Below are 24,536 nucleotides of genomic sequence, written 5' to 3'. Positions count from 1 at the left end.
CCTAAATTTCCTAAATCCACCCGTGTGTTTCTCCTGCGCTGTTAACAAATCATTTCCATAAAAACCTCCATCTGAACATTTTGTGAAGCAGAAAGCAGATTTCTGACACTGATTCCTTAACCAGCGAAAGACAAATACCAATGTTAGTTTAACCTTCCCTGAAGGAAACACCCCACATGGAGAATTAGCGTCTTTAAATGAACACAAAGTAGATCTGACACTGAAACCCACATAGTTTTTGGTTTTTTCCTCCCAAATTTATCAACATTTGGAAACAGAACGCCACAGGAAAGGATCACCGAGTGCATCAATAATAACATATTTATGTATTTGAGTCTCATTTTAGCCATACTGGATACACTGGAAACAATGGACATCTAGATAAGTCATGTTTTCTTAAGATAAGTGCATTTGTTCTTGGATTGAGGAGGTAATAAAAGAGACATTTTACCAATGGAAAAATAATATTTATATTTAAAATAAGAAAACACAATCGCATTGTCTCTTTTCAAGGGCATTTTATCTAATTATCTTATTTTACGAGTAAAAAAACTAATTCCATTGGCAAACTATCTCATTTACCTACTTAAATTAAGGGTAAATACACTTAATTTAAGACATTTTTACTTATTTCTAGATATTTTTTCCAGTGTGAAAAACCAACAAACAACAACATAAGAGCTTTATGATAATTACCAGGCGGAGATAAAGAAAACCTCAGCGAGCATAAAAACAGAACTGGACCGGGAGGACAGGGAGACGGGAATGCTGAAAATAAAACCCTGTTTAAAAAGCATTGGATTTATATTTACTCCTGGTTTTTAAATGTTTCTGCTGAGTTTATCCGTCGTTGCAGGAGAGTTTAGGTCATAAAGGAACAAGATCTTCTGATCCTCCAACTGAACATCCTCCTCCTGATGCTCTGTTTGTTAACATGCCGCCGTGTTTCTGGCCGATTATGCAACACAGAGTTTGTTCCAGATGTGCTGAACGCACCACGCTGTCAGAAGGGAAGGAATTCCAGCTGTTATCCACAGAAACAGCCAAGCGGCTGAAGAAAACTTCCTTAGTTAGACACAAACAGGTTCTCTTATCAAAGCTGCACTGAAATGAGGCTAAATTCAGATGTTTGCTCATTTTGAAAACATTCTTCTTCACTTTGCTTTATTTTTCTCCATTAAAAGGGTTTTTAAACCCATGGATACGTCGACATACGCCTGATGACTCGGAGTGAAACTAGATGAGTTTAAACTTCTGCTAGATGAGAGCGGAGTTTCAGAAACCTGGACATGAATCAACGAAATGCAGTAAAGTGTTAACGGAGCGCAGCTGCAAAACCAGGAAGCCAAAAACATCAGTTGTTCTGTTCTTTATTTGGGTCTGGTTAAAAAGATGTCAAAGTATATGTGTGTAACATTATATCCCAACAAACTAAAACGAATTATGCTGATTTAGTTTTTAAAGTTTTAGCTCCTCATCCAAAAAAAAAGTAGATATTTATTGATATGAAAGATTTTTTTCATCTTTTTTATTTGGTAAATGTTTTCAGTTTTCAAAAGTTATTGGGTTTTTAAGAGAAGCATGGATGCAGTCCGGTCGCCAAGGAATCAATGAATCATTATTTAAGCTTAAAAAAAATACGTTTCTGGTGATTTAATGAATTTAGCGTTAATCAGTCAAAAAATCACTGAGTCTGGGAGCGGCCATTTTTGTCCAAATATAGTAGCCCCTCCCTCCCGCCATCTTCCAGCAGTGACATCACGGTGCGGTAAGCCTAGCGCCATTCTCCCCGCTTTACAAGCTAAATCAATGGGAACTACTAGACACATCTGCAATCAACAACAATTATTGAAGATTTCCAGAGGACTTCAATGTATGAATAATTTCATACTTAAAGAAGTTTGAATTCTGAAAATGAGCGGACTTTTCCTTTAAAGTCATGGACACGTCGACATCCGCCTGATGACTCAGTGCGATCCTAGATGAGTTTAAAATTCTGCTGGATCACAGCAGATTTTCAGAAATCTGGACACGAATAAAAAAAACCTGGAAGCCAAAAACATCAGTGGTTCTGTTCTTTATTTGTGTCCGGTTAAATGCCAACGTATATGTTTGCAAAACGTTATATCCCAACAAACTATAGCTGATTTAGTTTTTACAGTTTTAGCTCCTACTCCCAAAAATTTTGGTATTTATTGATACGAAAGATGTTTTTAGCGTCTTTTATTTGTGAAATGTTTTCAGTTTTCAAAACTTCCTGGGTTTTAAGAAGAGCATGCAGTCCAACCTTAAACCTAAAAATGTGACAGCCAGTCACTTTGAATGGCTCTGCATGTCTTCAGCGTTCAAAGCTGATGCCGGAAAATAAAAGAAACAAGTAAAAACCTTCTTCCAAACACCAGACGTCATTAGTTTTTCAACCCTGGTCCTCAAAGCAGCCTGCCCTGCTTGTTTTAGATCAGGGGTCACCAACTTTTTTAAGGCTGAGGGCTATATATGGGTACTGAGTCATAGGACGGGCTACCAATACTGACCTATGAACTAGAGGAGTCGGCATTCACCTCAACTTCATAGATAATAAACATATTTCTATTGTTTCTTTTCATTTTTAATTTGCTTTTAGATATTCCCATTATGAAATTCATATAAATCCTCAACTGTTCTAATTTATTGATCTGATAAAATGCTTCATAAATGCTTCAAAATAAGAGCTTCAGTAAAAAATAACATTTCAGATTTAGTCCACTGGTGAATTGTTCTGTTTTGCAAAGATGCTGAGGGCACCCCATGTTGTCCTTGTGGGCCCCTTGGTGCCCACGAGCACCACGTTGGTGACCCCTGGTTTAGATGTTTCCCAGCTTTCACACACCTGTTGTCAATTGATAGCAGATTATCAGGCTTTGCTGAACTGCAATCATCTGAGTCAGGTGTGCTGAAGCTCCGGAAACATCCAAAACATGTAGAGCAGTGAGCCTTGAGGACCAGGGTTGAAAAACACTGATTTAGACGCTGGTTTTTAGGCTAAATTGTTCAAATTTAGTTAAGCTAAAACGTTGCTCCTTCATAGTCAAGAAATAACTGTTGAAAACTGGGCTGTGTTTGAGTCTGATTTCCTCCCATATTTATCCAACAATAGACGTTGAAAAGATGTTAGAAACAGAGTTTCTGAAAATTATGGCATTTCACTTTTCAACCAAATGTAGTCGATGTTTGGACGTAAATCATTTCCTCTTTTTAGTATCTTTTCAATCAATTTTATCTCGGTGGAAAGGGTCATGATACAATCGATGATGTCACAAGAACAAATAAGCAAAAGCAGAGCTGACTGACTATTTGGAGGTTATGACCCATTAGGAAAAAAAAAAATCTTTGCTTCTCTCTGTCAGCATGCCAAGCTCTACCTACGAATGTTACTGTTAGATCTTATAATGTTAGATGTTGTTTAGTTGCAGGGTTTCAGGCTGCTGCCTTCTCAGGCTAAATAAACTCAGTATTTAGGTTTTCTGACAAGTTCAACCTATAAATGTATCCTCTGCCTCCTCTAAACCAGAGCTTTGTCCAAATATCATAGAAACTTCTGAAGATAAATGTGGGAAATTTGTGAAAATTAACCTAATATAATTACAGCACAACGTAGACAAAGATAGATATGTTAATCAATTTTATCCCTTTTTTGTCCCAAAATGGGGAAATTCGCTCTCTGCATTTAACCCATCCCATTGAGGAGCAGTGGGCTGCCATTGTGCGGCGCCCATGGAGCAATGTGGGGTTAAGGGTCTTGCTCAGGAACCATAGTGGCAGTCTGTGGGGATCGAACCGAGTACTTTCAACCTTCTCAGAGCACAAGCGCACTGCTCTAACCACTAGATCAGGGGTAACCGATTAAAAATCAGAGGAGTCCGATTAAAGAAAATCAAATGCGGTGTTTTTGCATCCATGTTATACATTGACTTTTTTAATAAAAAAGAAAAAAATTGAGCATTTTTACATTTTCAAATCTAAAGTGTTTTTTGAAGTAGAGAACAACAATCGTTCAGTTTGGTTTGTAGGTAATTTCCTGATTCCCATATTTTCTCAAACCCCTGAACTGATGGTTTGTTATTTTCTTTCTTTTTTCTGTCTTAATGTTGGCAGTGGGCTTTAGGCTGCCCTGCAAGGCTTTAAACCTGGGTTTAACCGGAGACTAAGCCATTCTCAAGCACATATCAAGGAGCTCATTTTGAGCCTGGATCCAGATTTATTGTTGATTCTGTTCATGGTGGAGAATCCTGCTTCACAGCAGCAGGTTGAGCCAAACATCCTCTAAATGTGCAGGGTCATCTTTGAGCACGCTGTTTCACTTTTCTTTCACCAGTTCACCGCAGTTCTTCCAGCAGTTTTTTCTCATGGTCTTCTCCTTCTTTCCCATCGCCCGGCTTGTCACAGGTTTGCCTGCTGTGTCTAAAAGTAGCAGCAGCAGCAACCCAGACTGACAGCTCATTGGCTCATTTGGATCACGCGCAGCCTGGAGCCGGACGCTCCCCAGGGCTTTACCGTATTAACAGGAGAAGAGGAGCAAGTGAAATTAGACACTGTCCTCGGACAACATGCGGTAATTTATAAATGTTTTAAATCAGGTTGGGTCCAGATTAGCCAGCAGGTGGGTCCAGATCCGGATCCCAGTCCAGTAATCAGTGACCTCTGCACTAGGCCAAAACTGCCACAAAGATATACTATAAATGTTTCAATATTGCCTTGCCCTTAGGGAGCATCTTTTAAGACAAGGATTAAAAACACATTAAAAAACACTAAATATTTATACTAGGTGTCCTCATATTGATATGAATCCCGCAGAATGTTTCCCCTGCAGAGCCTCGTTTCATCTGTGGGATCATCCAGAAATAAAACAGCGGCTGTGTTTCTGTCGGTGAAAGACTGATCAGCAGGTCATGTCTTTGTCCTGCTTTGTCGGAAGCCAGATGTTTGCTTCGTTTCACTCTCCTCCAGCCTCTGCTGGTTCTTCTCCTCAGCCACTGGTCCGGTTTCAGCTTTGGCAGCGTTCTCCGAGTCGAACCGCATCAGCAGAACGTCAGCGGGCAGAACGTGTAACTTTAGAGGAGGCGACGAGCCTCGAAGACGAGAAGAGCCACGGAGGGTTTAAAAACAGAGCTGCAGGAATGTGGGGAATGTGCAGCGCGCCTGATTTAACATGCAGGGCTTCCAACCGATGGCGAGCTGAATCAGAGCCACCTGGGAACGTGAGCGTGGAGACCGCTGGGACCGGGCCGAAGAACCAGGAGAGAGGAAAGTCCTGAGGAAACCTAAAGCTGCACTGAGCTGAACATGCAGTGAACTCCTCTAGTCTGCACTGCTTGCATTAATGATAAAATGATGCAAAGGATGAGAACAGAGTCACAGAAAACTGATAGAATTAGAGATTAACTTTCTAATTTACAGCTTTCTGACTGTGAAGGGAAATCAGCATCTTCCAGGATTAAGATTAGAACTTCTACTTACTGTAGTACTAAAATCCTCACTGTCATCAGAACCTTAAGGTTCTGATATCCAGATCTTTTTCTCTTAAAAAAAGGATTTCCAGGGTCTGATGAGTCTTTATGTAGTGGAGACATTAAACCTTGATGCCTCTGACTCGCTAGATGTCACCAAATAATGAGCTTGGAGCAAATAAAGACCCGCCTCACCTAGACCAGACTGCAGACCCGACTACGGGCCTTTGGCTCTAAGTGTAAAATATTCCTCTGCAGCACCTGTGCTTCTGTAGAAACAGAGATTAGCCAGCAAATTTTATTGTCATTAAACTGTCACAAGTACAGCCCAATGGAATAAACTCTTGCTCAGAGAGCCAGGGATAGTCTGTGAGTGGGGGTTTCAAACTCACAACCTAAGGATTCCAAGCCCTATGCCCTAACCAGTAGGCCGCCACTCCATGGAATATCATCATTGGATGTTATTGACTTGTTCTCAGAAATAGATACTGCTGCTTCACTTCATTCTTCAAAACATTCCTCAAACATCAGCAGGCCTTAACTGGACCTCAGCTTTATTCTTCCTAATTTTACACCAGATCTGTGGCCGCAGGCTCCAGCATGCAGATCCACACCGAGGAAAGTCATTCATCTCTGAAGGATTACTTCCAATGAGCAGAGCAAGTCTTCCCAAACAGCAGAAAGCTCCATAGCTTCTTCTTCATCTGAGGAAGCTCTTTAGATGAAAAATCAAACATCTTCAATTGAGCTATGCTGCTATAGGCTTAGACTGCTGGAGGACATAGGGACCCCTTTTTCATCATTCTGCTTCATTCTATCTCTATTCTCCCACTCTGCAGAATCTGTTAGTTCAATCTCTAACGTTCTGCTCTCTCTGCTTTTTCTCATAGTAGCTTCATCTGGTCTGTTCCTGTTTGGCTGTGACTCCATCCTGGAGAGAAATATCAGCTGTGCTGCTGCCATCAACACCTTTGTTTCTAGATGTTGGAGCTTGGCCTGTTTTCCAGTGTAGTCCTGTTTCTCTGACTGTGACTAACTGGATGTGCTCTCTTCGTCCTCTGACATGGGAGCTGGCTCGGAGCTTGTCTGCCTGGCTGTGTGTTTCCTGGACGGGGCCGCCTGTGGAGCTGGTTGACAGTTGCCTTTTGTATCTATGCTTCTTTTTCTATGTCTGCTTCTGTCTCCTTGAACCCCAGTGGGCCTCAGCAGATGGCCGCTCACACCACAACGCCGAGGAGGTGAGGAAGTGGGGGCAAGTTTGTGGGACAATGGAAGGACATGAGGGCCAAAAAGAGCGGGGATCCAGGTGGAAAAAGGGTCCCAGCATTCTAATGCACCTTGCTCTGCTAGCTGCTCCATCTTCAAGACATGTTTTTTTGCAATGGTGGTCATACACACAAAACAAGCCCGTAAGGTAGCAAACAGGAAATATGCATAGTGTAGAGCGGATGTAGATTTGACCAATCAGCAGCGCTTCAGAAACCGATGACTCCTCCATAAAAACCAGCTGATGCAGAATAAGGTTTGTTTATTAGCTGGAAGGAAAAGTCCTGCAGTGTTGAGGATGAGGATGAGTCACAGTTTGCCATCAGAAGCAGTCAATGTCCAACAAGCAGAGCTTAAACCATCAAAGAGGTTTTTAACCCTGATGCTAAACTTTACTGTTAGACAGCAGACGGCTCAAGTTTAACAGCTTCTGCAGAACAAAATGGACAACAAGAATAAGGACAGAACCTTCAGCCGAATACAGGAGTCCCCAGAAAATGTTGGTTTGTATAGCGGAGACAAGACAACCTCTGAGACTCACAGAGTAGGAGAGATTTTCTCCCAGAAACCTGTTAGAAGATCATTTTGGACCATCGGCCCCATCAGAGGAATCTGAACCGGCAGACATCTTCCCTCCTCATTCAGATGCAGAACATCTGCATCAGACTAAATAAAACCGCCTTCTTCCACATCTGTCTCCCATCACAGGAAGGTGGTGACGGGTCGACCCGGTTCTGCTGGGATCCAGGGTGGGGATGCCACAAAAATGAAAGCATTTGTAAAAGAATGGGAAAACAACAGAAGTATGGTTTTAAAAAATAAATATTCAAGAGAAATAACATCTGAGTTTCAGAATAAATGCAAATAATTTAAAATGTTGAAAATAAGCTCTTTTCAAATGTATTTTTCCAAATCTCTTTGTACCTGGAGTTACAGCTTTAAAGCGTGAAGGCGATCTGAGGGAACTCGCTCTTCTTCAAACATCCTCCATGTTTCCTCACCTCCAGCCTCAGTGACTCTCTGCAGGAACTCATCCTCCTGCTGCTCCTCAGCGATCAACAGTCAGGCTGAAGTTCAACAAATTAATGATCCATAAAAGATGTGAGGTTCGGCTCAGCGTGAAATCTCTCTAACGGCTCCATCTTTGCGTAAATTCCTTCAGACACATGGCTGCAGGGTTAGTTTAGGTTAGATCTGGACCTGATAGATAGAGCAGGAGGAGTCCAAAGATCTTTTATTAGAAATCCAAACTCTTTGTCTTCCACAGACGATCTGAGGCATATTGGACCAAAAAAACAAAAAATAAATCTGTCTAGAGCCGCAAAAATGTAAAAGTCTCATACTTGCCTCGTAAGTTTATTATCCCACTATAGAAATTGACTATATGGGTTTAAATATATAATAAGCATTCATGATTAAATGTTTATCCTGGAGCAAATGTCACATAGCAGCATGAGGTAAGGGAGGAGCAGTGAACGCTCCCACTGCGTGCTGCTTCACCGCGCGGTTTAAGTTTTGTTGCATTGATGAAATTATAGAAACACGATAAAGGAATCTCTCTATGGTGGACGTGTTTCTGTTGGGAGGAGCTGATTGAGTCATGAGGAACCAAGCAGGAACTGACCTCCATCAGAGCAGAGCTCTCTAACCCTGAAAACCAACATCCCAGCGTTCCTTGGTGTGATTTATAGTTTTAGGATTTGGGGAAAAAATGGAAGAAAGTTCCCATCCCTGCATCAGAGCTCTACCTGTTCGATCTGTGGACGGTTTTCCATCCTTGCAACAAAACTAGCCGCAGTAGTGGAGTTTGGAGATGTTAAATCTACATTTGCTCTCTTCTAATTTATCCAGAAGTTCTGCAATCACCATTTTTCTCTCCCTCCCAGCTTGGTGGTCGGCTGCATATTTAGCCTCCCCTGGAAATGCCTTTCCAAATTTTTATTTTTAGCCAACCTCTCATTACCAAGCAAAAATGCAAGCAATCGTTTCGCATTGATAAGTAAAGAAAATGATTGGGTCCATCCTTTGAATCCTCTTTTCTTATCAGCTATCTTCCTTTTTTCCCCTTTGGGATCCATGGAGACACTCCTGCAGCCTGGCACCGCGCAGCGCTGGCTACAAGTTATGATCACTGATCTCTATGGCTATGACGCAAATTATTGTTTAAATTTATTTATTATACAAATGTTTACAGCATTGAAAAACATAATTATTTTTCGTTTGACCTCCTGCACACCATATTAAAACAAAAGAAAAAAAACAACTCGATTTTCAGAAATTTTTGAAAAAGCTCCAGGAAGCCGCAAGGGGAACGCTAAAGAGCCGCATGCGGCTCCGGAACCGCGGGTTGCCGACCCCTGACTTATACAGTCAGCAAATGTTCTGACCAAACTAAAGCTGGTCAGAATGATTTTTTTGCCCTTTTCGGGCTGATTCCCCAGTCGTGCAAGAATTTTTTCGATTGGGCTGAGATTCCGCCGCATCGAGCGTCCTGCGTCGTGTAGTATACTGAGGGTAACGAGGGCCGATCAGCTGCTCGCAACCACCAACCGACCAGGAAACAGGGGTTGGGAGAAAATCAAACATGTTTGAAATTCAGTCCGTCATCATAAGGTAGTCATGGACACATCCTGCTGCATACCAGAACCTAGCGCACTGCATGTGCAAACAAAGGAGTTCTTCTTCTTCTTCTTCTTCTTTCAGATTCACCAGTCCGACCAGCGCCATCTCTCGACGCTGACTCAGATGTGTGGTTTTAGGATGTACAGTGTGAGCAGGTAGATCGCATCACAACATACATCGTGATCTGTGAAGTTTTAAACCCTGCGGATTCGTCGTACATTTTGAACCGTAGCTGCGTGCAACGATTAAATATCGTACAGTTTACGATCGGCTTAACATTCATGAGAATAAAGTTAACCTCCGAGTCGCGATGTTTGATGCAAAAGAAAAAATTCTCCAAAGTCTGGAGACAGGAAAAACCTGCTGGTTCCCAGGTTGTCTTCGAAAACTGTGTTCCATTTCAGACTTTAGGAGGTTTATTTGTAGACAGTGTTGGGAACGTTACTTTGAAAAACTAATTAGTTATAGTTAATAATTACTTCTCCCAAAAAGTAACTGAGTTAGTAACTGAGTTACTCCACAATAAAAGTAACTAGTTAGTAGTAAAAGTAACTATTGCGTTACTATTTCTCCCTTTCTCCATATAGGCTATCATTTGATCGGTCACGCTCTCCATAGTTCTCCTGTGGCGCGAGCACAGGGCGACTGTTGCGCGCCTTTAGCGAGCATGCGCGTTTCCTGTGGCTTGTGTGGTGAATCGTGCCGCCTGCGATGTGCGGAGATACAGGGGAAAACGTATCTGATGAGGAAACGCAACTCGACGTAACACCAATATTTCCATCGGGAAAGCGCTGATTTGCTGCTGGAGTCCTCCTCACTCTCATGACGCGCGCACGAGTCCTATCATGAAAAAAGGTTGATTGTGCGACCTGAGTAACGCGCAGTAACGGGCTGTCGGCAATTGTAACTGAGTTATAGTTACAGTAAGAGTAATAATTTTGATTACTCGTTACTAAAAAAAGGTAGCGGTGTTAGTAACTTTCAACGCCGTTACTCCCATCACTGTTTGTAGAAGGTGTCAGAGTCTGAACAAAGGAAAGGTGGATGGTGTTACCATGACAACAGCAGCAGATGGTCAAACCAACCAATCAGCTTCTTTTCTCAAAAAAAACGATAGTTTAAAAGAAAAAGAGGCCAAGTGGGGAGGACAGGAGGACACGTCCCTTACGTTAGACAGATGTTTGGGTCACCAGTTGACTCTATCCACACGCCGCCTTAAAGGCCTGATCCCTGAGAAAGTGGGTTTCCTGTCCTACCATCACAAACCGAAACATCAGGGGTTCCTTCACTCTATGATGCTGTGGGCCCATGGACCTTGTTAGAGGCCTCCAACGCAGCAGCCAGATTGATCATGTTCATAGGAAGGATGGGACGGAACCTTCTGAGCTGATTGGGCAAAGCAACACCTAGAGCCCGCCCACCAAACTTTGGCTTTAGCCAATCACAGAAATAAATGAAGTGGCAGCGGATGCCATGAGAAACCCCAATAACATCCACTTTATCCTCCTGCTGCTATTCTATCAAAGACAAACCGATGTGTTAGCAGCAGCTACATGTGCCTCCTCCTCTGCCGCCATGTTAATTATTGCCTCGACTGCTTTTGTCACGGCTGTATGTCCCACCTCAACCAAAAAACATCAACGTTATTGGCAGACCTGTTTTAGGTCAGTCTCAAATGGTTAAAGCGAAGCAAGATGGATTCTTGTGTCTTTGTGAACACACAATACCAGAAGAATTCAGCTCGTATAGAAGCTTTCATGGCCCCATAAACGTTCAGGAACACCAAACCTCTAACAAGAGGTTCCCACAGCAACGAAAACGTGCCAATTTCTGCCTCAGTCATCACTTTAGAGAGAAAAAAACAGAGATTTAGGCCTCTTTGACTGGAAGAGAATCAGAACCGCTTTGATCACAAATGGAGGACATGCAGTGTTGGATCGTCCTTGCACGATGTCCTAGTGTAGGTGGAGTCCCCTGAGGACAAGTGATCAATGGACCGCATGAAAGTGGATGGAGAGGAACAATAGAAACATCTTCCTCACCAGGATCCTACTTCCTCACCAGGACTTTCAAAATAAAAGCTCAGATTGCTGGTGACAGTTTGAAGAAAGGGAACATTTCCTCTCAGTAGAACCAGAACAAAGCCCAATACCTGATGACTGTGAGGTGGTTAAGAGTAGAAGCAGAACCAATGAATCGGCGCTGAATTGTTAACCTACCAGCAGCAGCTGGAAACTCCTGGATTTGGATTTAGGATCAATCGAATGTCGTCCAACCGGGACCTGATCCGAGGCTCTGAGCTGGGCGGCACCGTGGGAACCTTCTTTCTTCAGTCAGCGGTCCAACGCCGCAGCGTTGGGTTGTTGTGAAACCCCTCAGAACTTTTCTGCGCTTCATCCAGAGACAATAAATCATGTTTTCATACCAAACACGAAGCTGTTTGACTGTACCTGCAGGGATCCAGGCGGAGCCAGGGACACAGAGGTGAGTCTTCTTCTGGGTTTCGGGGCAGAACCGCCTCTCTGTTTGAAAAGCTGCAGCCGTGGACACCCGATCTGTTCAGGCCCGCCCTGAGGCTGGACGGGACCTCAGATGATCTGATCCAAATCAGCGGGTACTGGGATTTATAACCGAGAATGAATCCCTATTTAGATAAGCCTGCAGCTGTGGTTCTGTTTTTCTATCTGATCCGGTTCTAGATTTCTCAGATTGACCAGTTTGAATGACGTCTGATCAGCAGAGGCCGACTGAGGGACAAACTAACATGAGGACGGGGAGGCATGTCTAGAGAGCTGACGGAGCTCTAGGCCTGAAAATAACCCCAAACATGATCCAGAATCCTCCGGGCTGAAGAGTCGGAGGTCAGAGCACCAACACTGAGATCCTGCAGAGGAGGAACCAGCAGACAGGAACAAACGGGTTCAGATTCAGCCTGGAGATCCAACATTGCATTGTTTGGGACCAATTCTTACAGCTGCTATTTCTTTCTCTTCCTCCATTTACATTAGAACATGAAACAATGATAAAAGTTGTTAACATGTCTTCATTTAAACAAACAAATAAATATTTATTAACAAAGCAGACCAATAATAAACAAATGGCGGCAGCAGCGATGAATGCGCCTCACCTGACCTTGAGGCACGGCTGCTGAAAAGTGATGAAGCGAGCAGCAAGCAGGTATCAGCCGACATTTAAAATGCAAGAAAAAGAAATACGATAATATTGTTTGACATGATTTATCTTTTAGGGGTGAGTATTGGCATGAATGTTGCGATACGATATTATCACTACATTGCAATATCACCGTTTATTGCAATATTTTCCTGCAATCAAGATTAAATGTATAGATAAAAAAGCAACCGCTGTATATGTTCATCAGATGATATCGATCGTACGGTTATTTTGGTATCCATGATGTTTGGGGTTCGAGTCGGTTCACGTTTTCCACTGTCAGATATGGCGCGGCGCCGCACAGCTAAAGGGTTCCACAGCGCCGTCTGCCAGACTGGCGGTGCAGAAGAAGCCCATTTTCCCTCAATTTTAGATCAAAATGTTTTGCTTAGGAAAAAAAATGGATACTAGGAACTAAATTGCTGATTTTTTTTCCACACCTGTAGTATAGCTCTATTTCTGGCTCAGTCTCATTAAAATCCTGCTTTGTTAATGCTCCATAAGCAGCAACGGGTCAAACAGACCAAACTATGAATTTCTATTTCCTATGATTTCATCATTTCATGAAAGAAAACCTTTGAGTTACATCTACAGCTTCTGTTCTTTTCATGTCTTTAAATCAGATCTGAATTGGAGGCCGTTCTAGATCTGTTTAATGCAGGAGGACCTGCTTATGATCATGTCAGGGGGGATTTACCATTAGGCAATACTAGGCAGTTGTCTAGGGCCCCCAGGAACTGGCCCATAAAACTCTGCTTCCATGTATGGTTAATACAACTATTCCTTATTTGTGCACATTAATGATGTTTTTGATAAAAATCCTTTGGCTAAAATGCCATCAGAACGCTGATAATATTAAGTGTGTCTCAGCCCCCCCTTCAGTGTCCACCATATTGGATCAGTCCATTTGCTGCACATGTTCAGAAAGGTCCAAACAGACAGCAGCAAACCATTTGAAAACAAACCATGCAAAGAGCAGTGTTGCCAACTTAGCGCTTTAGTCGCTATATTTAGCCACTTTTCAGACCCCTCTAGCACTTTGATTTCTAAAAAGCTCCTAGCGCCAAATCTAGAGACTTTTTTCTGCTACTGGAGACTTTGGAGACAACATCTAAAAGCAGCGAACTCTGCTCTCCAGAGCGAGTAGATTGGTAACCCCGCCTCCTGCTCTCCTCTATCTTATCTGCTGTCATGATTCATGCAGCTATTATTTCATCCAAATGAAAAATGGAGAACAGATAAGCAGATCATGGCTTGTCTACAGTGAAAAGAAGGACTGGGTTATTTACTTTGGCCTTTTTGGAAACACAGGAAGGAGCAATCAGCTAAGTGAGCTTAGTGCTTGGAAAAAATCTTTCATTCCTTTAGAGACAGCATGAAAAGTCAGCTGAGTACAAAACATAGAGAGGAAAACAAGAAGAAAAGGGACAAGAAGAGAGGGACACAACCTAGAACAGATAATGGATGTCTATTCTATTAACATTTCTCTACCTGGAGAATGGGGCTGTTTGATGTGTCTTCTTAATTCAGAGGGCCCCCTGCCTGTCTATGCCTAGGGCCCCACATTTCCTAAATCCGCCCCTGGATCCTGATATGTGAAACCATCAGAGGATCACAGAACCAGCAGGTTAACCCGACCCGTAACACACAGTCGGTTCTGAACAGCAGAGATTGATACAGAACATCCAACTGACACCAAACCCTCCCCAACAGAGCGACTGGATCTGCAGAATTCCTGCAGACTTCTGGACGTGGAAGTTCTCACTTAAACCGGTTCAGAACCCAGACCATAGTGGACCCAACATGACCGGATTCAGAACCACCCCTCATTAAACCGGGTCAGGGCTCACCACTGGCACCTCTAGACCTGCGGATCTAGACCTGCCCCATCCTTCAGGCAGCTTCATGTCTGTAGCTCTATTCTGTCTGTTTCTATGTTGCTTTGCAGCATCTAAGATCTTCACCTCATGTGGTCCTTATTATCATCTGCAGCTCAGAGAGGAACCAGAACCTGCAGCTGAGTCCAGCACCACTAATAATTCCTGTTTTTTTTCTATCCCTGCAGCTGTGATGTGACGTCACCTTTGATGCTCCTTATAATAAAGAAGAAGCTCAGGATGGAAAAACTGAAACATTTGCAGCGATTTGTTTCCAGATTCCTAAAACCTAAAGAGAGTGAAACCGGATCAGCGCAGGAAATCTGAATTAAAAACACCGTTTAGATGAAGGAAGGGATGAAATGAATGGATCCAGTTTATTAAAGTGGAGGAAAAGCTCAGATTTGATCAGATTTAATGTTTTTTAATTCTGGATCCTGCAGAACTTTGCAGCAGCTGTTTGATCAGCTTGTTTTCCTCCTGATCTCTGATCATTTGCCAGTTTCTCAGAGCTCCTCCTCAGGCTGGGAGAGGAACAATGAAGCGGATCCCTGGTCAGCTGTCAGGGAAAACTTTCAGAAATCTGATCTCAGGAAGTTCTTACCTGTTTCCCCTGGTTCCTGTCCGGGTCCAACAGCAGCTTTACAGCTTCCCCCTCTGGTTCGGTTCGGCTTCTCTCCTGCAGCGCGGTTTAAAGGTCCGTTAAATCCGCAGTTTCCTAAAATAATCCTGATTTTCGGCTCCTTCAGAACCAAAAACTCAGACCGAGAAAGATCCGCTCAGCTCCGGAGACAGAAAAAAGTTTCTGTTTTTACATCACATCCCGTCTGAGGAGGAGGAGGAAGAGGAGGAGGAAGAGGAGGAGGAAGAGGAGGAGGAGAAGGAGGGCAACGTGAGACTCTGACTGTCTGAAAGATGAGAAGTTTAGGGGGAAAACCTGCAGAGGAGCCCTAGGAAGGGACCTACAGAGGGAGCAGGAAGACCTCCTTTCCTTTCATTTCCTTTCCTTTCTCCCCTTTTCTTTCCTTTTTCCTCTCCTTTCCTTCTCTTTCCTTTCCTTTTTCCTCTCCTTTCCTTCCCTTTCCTTTCCTTTTTCCTCTCCTTTCCTTCCATTTCCTTTCCTTTCTCCCCTTTTCTTTCCTTTTTTGTTTCCCTTCCTTTTGTGGAAACCAGATGAGTCTTTATTTTATTCCTGCTGCAATATAGTGGTTTCACAGCATTTTTTCCAAAGGCTAAACTGTAGGATCTGTGGTTCATGCTTTGACTAGGCCACTCCAGAACTCCATCAGAGTCCCTCTCTGAATATATTCTGGATTCCTGGATGAGCATCTTTAAGAGTTTGTCATGATTTTAAAGTCCCTGATTAAAACTATCAAACATATGATATCAACAAAAACAATTACATTTACTTAATGTGCAAATATCCCTACCAAGCTGGCGCTTCGTTCATTCATTCATTAATTCATTCATTGCTTTGTTGGGTCCTTTTCTAACGTTTCATCTTTTCTTTTTATTTCTTGATTTGCTCTGTGGATCTGAAATCTGATAAACATCGGATTGGTACACCAAATAAACAATCAGAGGGTGCACTTTCTTTTATCAATTCTTCCTATTTTTTTTCATTTTGTCATTTATATTCAGGATAAGGAGAGGAATGTTGAATAATCTGCTTTGGATCAAAAACTAGAACTTCCCCCAGGATAGATCTATAACAGTTAGACCTGCTCTTATAGTCAGTTTCATATCCCACCATATTTGTCTTTGAACAGTGAGATTCAAACTTGAAGTAAAAACCAATTCCAGGTCAAACCACTGCAGCACATCGCCGCCCTGGTGGAGACTTTTTTTCTAATAGTTTCTGCAGCTCAGCTCACAGGAAGCTGGTGACTGTTTGACCTGCTGCCTCCAGGGGGCGCTAAAGGTGCATCAAATAAAACCTGCAGGGTTAAGAACAGCTTCATATAAAAGGCCTTGACTGAAAGACAAACTTCACTCTTTTGGTTATTTGTAAAAATTAAATGTTTAATTTGGTGATTTACCTTTTAATAAACTGATAATAATCTCGTTAAGGGTAACTTGGAGCTCAGATTAAACTTAATTTCCTTTTAAAACGGACATTTCGTTTCCAGTTATGAACTTTTAGGTTAATTTTAGAATCTTGTTGGTTTAAAGCCATTAAATTATCTTTGTATAACAGAACTTTTTTTTATTACTACCTAATAAAGAATCTGATTTCTGACATTAATGAATCAGCAATAATTATTATTTTGACCATTATAGTATTTTAATTTCCTGCCAGAGTAATAACACACACAATGTTTGAAAAGTTTTCTGAAGTTCTTTTTATTGACAAAAAGCCCAAGATGGCGGTGTGTGACCAACGTGAGGCTTAGCGTCTCTCCAGAATCTGCTATTTAGATGTTTTCTACCTACTCCTCACTGGACTTTTTTCCAGATCTGCACTGCATTGCTGTACTACAGCAGACATGAGCTTCTAGAAACATCGGAGCTACAATTCTGACACTTTTATCGCTAATCTTCGACTCATACCGGAGATCTCCAGAACACATGCTGCCCACTTCTCACGGCCGGGTAGAAGTTCATGCAAGCGGTGACAGGAATGTAAACGAAGGCGGGGTAAGGAAGGCTGCGAGCTAGGCTACAGCTAACACCACAATGGCTGCCTTTACCCAGTATTTTCTTGCCTATATTAGTTTTCTGGCCAATAAAATGGATGAGTTGCAGACAGATTATGGACACAAATGTTATTCTTTTTAAACAGGGCTAAACAACAGATGCTCAGACAATTCTATTCAGCTAATGGGACGCCACACATCGAGTCGAAAGCACAGTAGATTACTCTGGCAAAACCAGAGGTGGAGGTTTGTTCATACTGACCAAGCTACTACTACAGAGAGACACTGCTCACAGAGTGTGAAGTCTTTAATGGTCGAATTTATACCTTATTGCCTTCTAAGGGAATTCACTTCTATCAACCTCACTGCTGTTTATATCCCTCCAGATGCCAAGCTAGCAATGAAAAAACATTATGTGGCCATTAGCAACACCAATCCAAACACCCTGGGGCTGCTTTTATTGTTGCGGTACGGGTAACAACCACTCCAAGTTAAAGACAGTTCTCCCCAGTTTCAACCAACATGTTTCCTCCCACACCAGAGGAGACAAGACCCTGGACCATATCTACTCCAACCTGGCTGGACCTTACCATTCAACACCTCTCAGCCACATCGGACAATCAGACCATCTCTCCTTGTTCATCACTATTTGATACTCGCCTCTCATCCAACATGTGAAACCTACTGTTAGGACAGTAAAGGTGTGGCCAGAGGACTCAGATTCTGTGCTCTAGGAATGATTCAAGAATACAGACTTGGATCAGTATGCCACATCGGTACTGGACCACATCTCCACCATCATAGATGGTGTCGACACCCACAAACACCTCACAGTGTACGCCAACCAGAAGCCCTTGATGAACTGGGATGTTCGCCTCCTGCTGAAGTACCCCAACATCACCTTCAGGTCAGGGGATTCCGAGGCCTGAAGAGGGGCATCAAGAAGGCCAAACACCACTACGTATATGGCAAGGGCTTCATACTCTCATGGACTACAGGACCAACAATACTTCCCCCGCCTCCTCCGATGTCTCCTTCCTCAACTAGCTTAACAACTTCTATGTTCATTTTGAGAGAGGTAACCCTACAGCTGCAATCAAGGTAGCCATTAACCCAGACCATCAGTCACTTACTCTCCTTTCCACTGATGTAGGAGCGTTCCTGAGTAGGATTAAAGCCCACAAGGCTGCGGGTACTGAAGGCATCCCTGGACATGTCCTCACAGTGTGCCCTGGGGAGCCAGCAGGAGAGCTGACAGACATCTTCAACTTGTCCTTGGCCCGGACTGTGGTACCAACCAGCTTCAAATCCATTTCAATCGTCCCAATCCCCAAGACCTCCAACCGATCCAGACTAAATGACTACTGTCCTGTAGCCCTCACCCCCATCATCACCAAGTGCTCTAAGCGCTGGGTTCTAGCTCAGCTCAGATCCTGTCTCCCCTCTCGGTGGATCCCCACCAATTTGCATACAGGCAGAAGAGGAGCGCAGAGGATGCAGTCTCCATAGCACTGCACTCTGTTCTTTCACACCTGGACATTAAGAACACTTACGAAAGAATGCTCTTCATGGACTTTAGTTCAGCATTTAACCCTGTCATCCCATCAAAACTCACTACCAAACTTGCAAACCTCAGATTCAGTCCACTATTGTGCAATTGGTTGCTTGACTTCCTGACCAGCCAGCCCCAACATGTCTGAATAGGCAACCACTTCTCATCCACCATCACCATTAACACCCGAGTGACACAAGGATGCAGGATAAGTCCTTTCCTCTACTCCCTCCTCACCCACGACTGCAGACCTGTCAATGGCTCCAATGCCATCATCAAGTTTGCAGACGACACCACGGTGATCAGCCTCATCAGAGACAACGATGAGGCTGTCTATGGGGAGGAGTGGAATCGTCTGGCTGAGTGGTGCGACACAAACAACCTGCAGCTGAACACAGAAAAGACCAAGGAGCTCACCATGGACTTCACAAGGAACGCTGACCCACTTCCACCCACGCACATCAAGGGGATGGCGGTGGAGTGTGTAGACAGCTTTACTGTAAGTTCTTAGGAGTCCACATCTCAGAGGACCTGACCTGGACGATCAGCTGTTCCAAACTCAAGAAGACGCACCAGTGTCTTTTCTTCATGAGGACCCTAAGGAAGAAATTGGAACTCTGCCTCGGACCTGAAGTGGTTACGCATCGCCGGGGCACCGCTCCCTTCCATCTAGGACATCGACAGGAAGCAGTGTCTGCAAAGGGCCAGGAAAATCACCAAAGACTGCACTCACCCTGCACACACACTCTTCTCACTCCTGCCCTCTAGGAGGTGATACAGAAGCCTACGGACTAGAACCTCCAGAGCAGGGAACAGCTTCTTCCCCACAGCTGTCACGCTCCTGAACGCCTCCTGATTACGGACTATAAGCCCCAAACACACCCAATAATAACATACATATGGACTATCCTCTCACACACACATCCACGGACCCAACACCACTTACACTTAGTCAATACATACATAGTCTTTGTTCACATGTAAATAAATATATCTAATATATATATATATATACTTATCTATAGATGCAAACTTTTTTTACTTTGTATTTGTGACAGTGTAACAACAATAAAGTTGAACTCTATTCTATTCTATTCCAAAAGATTCTATTCTACTCCAAAGATCCAGATGAAATTTGATATTCACCTTAGTTGTATTTCTATCGTTTCCCCAGCAGAGAGCAACGTTCCACCATTTTTTTTACCACCATTCTATAACCTCTGGCCTGTTTCCCATTTCTTCATGCATCACTTCATCAGTGACCAGGGTTCCCCTAATGACGCAGGGCGTCTCGCTGCTGTGGACACTAAAACAAAGACGGCGACCAGATGGACGCCTTCATGTTCCCACAACAACATACGGCACCACAAACACACGTATGAAGTTTCTTTACATCACTGGAGAGAAGCTGCTGGAAAATTCCTACGAAGAGACACTGAGTGAAAAATTTTCAGGCTGATGGTTCGATCCTCCTCCTGCCAACATTAAGCTCTGGTTCTACTGGGTTCTGGCCAAAGATGTGAGAGCCTGTCCATATATCCATGGCCTAAATTTACACAGTGCTGTCCTCTCAGAGCAGCATATCGAGCCGCTGATCAACACATCCTATAAGCTGGAGTCAAACCCAAAACCTTCAGATTGGAGGAAAACTTTCCACTGAAACAGAATTTCTGGAGTTCTGGTGCAAAAGCTGAATCTGTTTGAAGGGTTTTTATCTGTGAGTTATTAAAAACAGTACAGTTTTATTAAGGTTCTACTTCCTTGAAGGAAAAAGGTTTTCTTTTCCATACAGAAAAGGGTTTTCAGGGTTTATATAGTTTCACATTCATATTATCAGAGACACTGAAAATGAATCCACAAGTTGCCATGATCTGCTAGAGTGGTGGCCTAGTGGTTAAGGCATAGAGCTTGTATTCCGGAGGTTGTGAGTTTGAAACCCACTCCTACAGACTGCCACTCTGACTCTCTGAGCAAAGACCCTAAACCCCGCAAATGGCAGCCCCCTGCTCCCCAAGAGGATGGGTTAAATGCAGAGAGTGAATTTCGTTGTGCTATACTTGTGAAGGTATAATGACAAAAAAAGCTGGGGAAAAAATCATGACTCTGAGAGCTGGTCTAATTGCTAATTTCATTCACCTGCCTAACTCTGCTCAGTTTCCAATTACCACTCATCTAATCCACCTGCTTCTTTATATACGCCTCAGTCCCAGCTATCGAGGCCAGATTATTGAGTTTAAGATCATTGCTGATGCCCTAGTTCCTGTTTTTGTTCTTGGGGGCCAGTGGTGAGATCTTAGTGCTTCGTAGTGTTCCTGATTACCTGATCCTGATCTGCCTTCTATCCACTGAGTGTGCCTGTTCCTGTCTTGGCTCAGTAGAGAGAACAAGTTTTTAGCAATTCGTAGAGTTCCTGTAATCCTGACCTGTTCTGTCTCTCACCTACTGGGCCTGCCTTTTCTCATTTTAACGTTCTGCTTGAACTCTCTGTTGGACACCTTGAACCCTGAACCTGCCTGTTCCTGTGCTTATCGGACTCCTGGACCTCTTAGCCTTCCTATTCTGATCAGTTTCCCTGACCTGGCTCGGACTCATGCTTACCCTCTGGGACTGCTGCTTCCAACCCTCCGGCTGGATCCAACTGTGTTAAATAAATTTGGCCTGAACTAGGTAAGTGACTCACATGGATAATCATCTTCCGTCAGATAAGCAGGGTCTCTTACCTGTGTTTTTCTCCATCAGAGTTTCCAGTGATAGGCTACTCGAGTCGCTGCAGACCCACAGCTCCGCACCTGTTTTCAATAAACGCCATTTAAGTAATCACTGTCTCACCTGAATTCTAGCTCCATCATTCTGAGTTTATGGTACAAATTAATCAATTCAACACCTTTAAATGTCCTCAGAAAAATTTAACTCTGTGATTGTGGTTCATCAGGAAAAAGAAACACCAGGAAACACAGTTTTTAAGAATTTCAGTTTTCCAGACCAGTAGATCCAACACTGAGCATCGACTCCAGAAAATAACTGAAACACTGGACACCATTTCAATCCCTGTGTGTTAAAGTAGTTAAAGTGTTAAAGTAACAAGTAGGGAATTAAGATCAACTCTGATACCTTAGACACTAATATCAAATTCATGTTTCTATGCTCAACCCTGATTTCCACTTTTCATGAAAGTAGTTTTTACATTAAAGGAGGAAAACCATCCAGAGGGACGGAATAAGGATCAGAGGATGGAGCCAGAAGATTATTCTGCATTAAAACAGGAATTCGGATTATATTTCTGAAAAAAAATCAGTATAGAGCGTTTGGTAAAAAGAATTCAAAACGTCTTAAGCAAAATAAGAAAGAGGAAGAACAGATTCATCGGGCTTCTCATCATCATCAGCATCACAGGGAGCAGGAAAGTCCAGCAGGAAGCGGCAGACCCTTGTGTCTTCACCGTCTAAACATTTCGCACTGAGTGAGGAAACTTTCCCTAAAGAGGAGCAGCTCTGAGCTCCACGCGCTGATGTTGCGTCATCTCTTATTTACTCAGGCACGTTTCTGCTGCTCATCTTCTCAGTCCAAACACAGTTCTGCTAATGACTCCTGCAGAACATCCATCATCCTGCAGCTGCCTGGTTAATCTGTTTATGGTCCCAGAAGAGGAATAAACTCATATCAGCGACTCATCGGAGCTAAGAGCATCTCTTATAAAAGGTTTATGTGTCTGAAGGAGCTTAAAGTCAGTTCTAGACATAAAGGGTCCAGCTTTCAACAGGTTAGGAATGAAATGAGGAGGATGTGAAGGAAGTAACATCCTGAAGTGGATCCACCTGAGAGCCTCTGATGGAGAACCGAAGGTGAAGGTTCATGTGTCTTTTTTTAAAACTGTGAAGATAAATGTTGAAAGTAATAAAAGAAACTCAGCTGAAGGAGAATCAGGGCTGAATTCTGCTGCTTCTGTCTCCCATTATCTAACCGATGGACTCCCTCCAACCTGCTGCCACGGTTCTTGTCCTCCTTTCTGTTTGTCTCACAAAGACCCGATTCATTCAGAAACAGAACAAATGTTCTCATATTTTAGAGGCGGAATGTCGGGTAACTTGAAGCCTGGTTTCCATTGCTAGAAAAAGATGAAACCTTTAATAGGAAAGGTGGACAGAACCAGTCGCTGACTCTCACGCAGCCTAATGAGCAGAGAGATGGACAGACGGCGGTAGGTTTACAGCAGCATGAGCTCCACCCATGATGGACACACAGGTAAGCACTAATCCACTGGAACCAGGTGTACTTTCTATGATATAATAGAAGAGATATTGTTATTGAAAGCAGTGACTTCATTCAGAGGCCCGTCGGACCTTTTATGGGAAGTTCTGTGACTGTTTTGAGTATAAACAGAAGTTCCATACCAGGGTTCTGATGGTAGATGACGTCATGGCGTCCCTGGGTGGATTTAGCCGGCAGCAGCTGCTCATGATGACGTGGAGCTCCGACGATGCAGAGGACCGAACCCATCACTGCATCAGAGCCGCCTGCATGAGGCTCAACTGAAGTTTATTCAGAAACATTTTTTAAACTTCACTAAAAAGATTAGTACCTTTTTATTAAAAGAATACAAAAAATTGTAATTCAAAAACATTTTTAAGCTGGAAAAAAAAGTGTTTAAAATCTCTTTTTCAGATTCAGTTTTTTGAAATGGTAAGTGAAACTTAACATTTAAAAGTTAGGTGAAGCACTTAAACTGTCATTCCTCTTTTCATACTGCATGTCATCTAAGCCCCGCCCCCACACAATAGTTTTAAAATAAAAGATAAATTATCTATAATGAAAAAAAGAATAAATCTAAAATGTGTTTTTAGTTTTAAATCTCGTTTTTTCAGCTAAAATGTTATTTTCACTAAAAATCAAACAATGTTTTCCATAAATCTGACTGATTGCTGATGGTCTGCAGGTCGGGTCCATTAGTTCCTGCAGTGTGGTTCAATGGTACAAGTGTGCAGCTGATGCATTATGGGTAGGAGCTGCAGACGTCTGAAGCTTGGTCTCTATCACATTGTTTTAGGAAAGAGAGCAGGAATCTGTTTTAATGTTCTTAATGGATCCATCAATGGGTTTCCCTTTGAGTTCATAAGTTAATATGAGGAATTGAAGGAATTTTAAAAATGAATGCGACACCTAAAAGTATTCTTCATGATAAAACTTGTATTTTTATAACTTTATCCACCTGAGCTGCAAAAAGCCCAGATTTCTACACACCGTCTGAAATGATGTGATTTTCTGTGGAGGAGGTTTAATTCCCCTAACAGTGCATCCCACATCATTAGTGTAAACTCCGCCTGATTCATTCAGACAAATGGAGGGAAAAGGAGGAGATCTGGAGAAAGTTCATCTGGAATCCTTCCAGCTGGCTGCTGTCAGCCAGAGGATGAAGCAGCAGACGGCTGGAGAGCGTGGATGGTGGAGGGGGGGTGCCGGGTCGACTTTCTGCTGACTAAGAGCTTAATTAAAACTCATTAAACTGTCTTTATCAGGACGGACAGAAACTCACTCATATGTTCATGTCAGAGCATTGAGGACAGAATGGTTTAGATCTCTAAACGTCCATCTGGTTTATTTAGTCTGTGAAACATTGAAAAGTCAAACATCCTTTAAACTATTAATGCTTTTGAAATAATTATTATCATCCACAGAAGATCTAGTGGTGCAAAATAAATAAAGTATATGAATAAATATTGCATACATTTTTGAAAATATTTACTTTTGGTTATAATGTTAATGTTGACAGTAAAGGTTTCTGCACCATCTAAGTGTTAGATTTCTTAGATTGATGACAACTAAGACAGAAAAAAAGAAGGAAAAATGACCTAATTCATATCTAGGTCATTTCAACTCAGTTTATTTCTATAGCACCAATTCACATCATGTCATCTCAGGTCACTTTCCA

At 42.7% G+C, this 24,536-nt stretch overlaps 1 protein-coding gene across 2 annotated transcripts in view; it reads right to left on the bottom strand.

Moving 5' to 3' along the window:
- Positions 1 to 15,255, bottom strand: part of LOC107084664 (discoidin domain-containing receptor 2-like) — a 50,507-nt gene extending 35,252 nt beyond the window's left edge. For both annotated transcript variants that reach the window (XM_015374591.1, XM_015374592.1), the window contains exon 1: positions 15,027 to 15,255. The gene's annotated coding sequence lies outside the window, so the exon portion shown is untranslated. The remainder of the gene's footprint in view (positions 1 to 15,026) is intronic.
- Positions 15,256 to 24,536: the final 9,281 nt, after the last annotated feature.

This window comes from Cyprinodon variegatus, unplaced genomic scaffold (genome assembly GCF_000732505.1).
Source record: "Cyprinodon variegatus isolate N-32 unplaced genomic scaffold, C_variegatus-1.0 Scaffold105, whole genome shotgun sequence".
In the NCBI taxonomy this organism is placed as follows: domain Eukaryota; kingdom Metazoa; phylum Chordata; class Actinopteri; order Cyprinodontiformes; family Cyprinodontidae; genus Cyprinodon; species Cyprinodon variegatus.
Note: the sequence above shows the minus strand (reverse complement) of the source record. Positions and strands in the feature narration are given on the sequence as shown.